The following is a 2,783-nucleotide window of genomic DNA, read 5'->3' on the forward strand; positions in this document are numbered from 1 at the left end:
ATTTGTACTAAGGTTTAAAGCTGTAAGAGAAGTAATGTCTTAAATGTTCTTGTTTCCTATAGAGGGATACAATGTTAAGTTCAACATTCTAAGGCATGAGGTGTTAATTTTTATTCATGTAATAAAGTTGTATGCAAAACCATGTTTTTATGTTTATAAAAATGCATAATAATGAGCCTAGGAATTCCCCCTAAAAACATACAAATATTTATATGGAAGTGTTTGAAATATTGTGCACATAGGTACTTTATAGCAATTCAGACTATCTTTCTTTGTATTGTAACATTAAGCATGTATGCTGTTCCTTTTTGATAAAGAGTACATCTCTTAGAGATGTATGNGTTTATTTCTTACTGAAGCCTCCCTGAGATCAGCATTCTCTACAGCCATGTTATAGTTAATGTCACTGTNTTGTATAGCTTGTCCTGATCTTTCCTTAATAAATACAGTTTGCTCAGAGAAGCCTCCTTTAGTGCCTCGGTGTGACATCCCTGTCTCCATAGCCCCCCCTTACCCTGTTTATGGGAGCTGCTCCTAATCGTAGTAACTTAGCTTCTCATCTGCTAGCACCTCTCATTCCCTAGCCTCTCAGACAGGGCAAGGACTTTGATCCACTAGATCCCTAGATTGCGTGGCAGTACTTTACGTAAGAGTGCCTCTGAATGGCCAAGTGATAAGTTAGTAAGAAAATAGTAGTCTCTGGACACTGGGCAATATATGCATTTAGGTTTCTAAACAGAGATTCAGAAAGATACCAAGCACTGACAGGAGTAACAGCAAATGTTTGTTTAGAAAGGAGAAAAGCGTCTGGAAATTCGTCATGGTCATTCCCAGGACTCGCATAGTGAAAGTAAAGTGCCCAGTGCCTGTCCTTGGGAATGGCTGGAAACACCCAAGGAACTCCTTCCTGGGGAACTAACAGCAGGAGATGTTTTCTGAGTCCCAGTCTGTGTGTGCTGATTGCAGAAGTGTGATGATAAGGGAGATCCTGCTAACAGCTCTGTGTCTAAGAGTAACTCGGACCTCTGATACACTCAGGGGAGAGGGAAACGGTCTGTACATCAGACATGATTCCCCTTCAAGGAGAGAGGAATGTGCAACTGTGATGTTCCCATGGAATTTTCCATCTGTACTTCCTTGTCTTGGTTCTCCTTGGTGATCTGTTACTTAAAACGTTCTGCTGATGAACTGAGCTCTGCTCTCCGCAGCCAGATCCAGTGGAAAGTCCTCAACCTGCTGAATGGCTTCTATTTGTATGCTCAAAAGCAACCATAAGGTCACTAGTTAAGGCCATGTAGTCTGAAGCAAGTTTGTATCTTTATGCAGACCTCAGTGCTAATGTAGTATCTACTCACTTTTCATTAATTTCACATGACTACTGATGCCCCTAAAATGTGAAAGAGCAGTTCAGAAAATATAACTGTAGTAAATTGTACATTAAAATATATTTAATAATCTTTTAAATTAGAAAATAATCGATAATAGAGACTTAATAACGTGGCATCAGACGTCTTACATAATCCAACTTGAGCTGTTGATTTTGGCCCGACTAAATTGGCTGCACTTATAAAGATGTCTCACTTTCATTATACATTGTTCTTGTTCTCTGACTTAACTCCATTGTGCAATCTCCCACGCAAGCAGAGGCAGCAGAAATGACCTGTAGTTACGGATTTCCAAATAACGTTTATAAGCAGATAAGAAAGTGTGCAAACATGCATGTGTTTCAGTGTTCTTGGAATTATTTTGAGAAAGATGTGGTGAAAGTCTACATTTTGATATCCCAAAATAATAAACTCAACTGATTCATTTTTGCTTACAAACATGCACTTTAATTATATTTGACAAAAACTGGCACTAAAGCTCCTAATAGCAAGAAGCACTCTGTGCAGCCCATGAAATAAATCACTTTTGGCAGAGCTGTATTCCCACAGGCATCTGGATCGCTTTCTGTTCTTATTTTTGTTTAATCTGGTTTTGGTGTAAGGAAGACGGCAGCATACTGATGCAATTCCAGGTTGTTGTACTTATTCCTCAGTGATATTTGCTCTAAGTTTGGCTTGCACCCAGCTGCAAGGGGCTGCCAGACAAGTCACAGGTTATTTTTCACTTCTCCTAAAATGCGAGTTTTTAATAAAGAGAACCCATCTTAATCTATTACTGAAAATAATGAAATATGTACATTTCCAGAAGTTTATTTCTGTTTTTTTTATTTCATATTTGCAAGTAAGTCTCAGTTTCACTTTTATGAGTGATTATGGAAAGCTAAGTTTTCCTTGGATAATGGCATTTAAATAATATGGAAAAGCATGGTTATTCATTCTTTATACTGCAAATAACAGTTATGCTTGCCTTTACTGTGTTCATGTCCAAACACGCAGAAGTTCTCCAATTTAAAAGCCTTCACTTCATTCATTGTTCTGCTTGTTTAAAGCATTTTTGGGTGCCCTGTTTTCTGTTTTGAGAACTGGAAATTAAACTCAAGCTAGATACATGCTGGGTATGTGCTCTGTGACCAGTCTGTATCACAAGCCCTTATGGCTTCCCTAGGCTTTTGGATTCCTGGGAATTTTGCTTGGGACAGTAAATTCTCCATTCTAAGCAGTGTAGGGAGAGGAGCCTGGTGTAGTCAGAGATGTGCCAACAACAGGGACAAGGCAGGGCATAGTTGGTTCTGATAAGCTCTCACTGAGGGTTACAAAGCTGTATTACAAACATACCCTCTGTCAAAAAGGTTTCACATATAAAATTAGACTCACATTGGAGCCAGTTCGACTGCCAAA

This window comes from Mus pahari, chromosome 22 (genome assembly GCF_900095145.1).
Source record: "Mus pahari chromosome 22, PAHARI_EIJ_v1.1, whole genome shotgun sequence".
Taxonomy (NCBI): domain Eukaryota; kingdom Metazoa; phylum Chordata; class Mammalia; order Rodentia; family Muridae; genus Mus; species Mus pahari.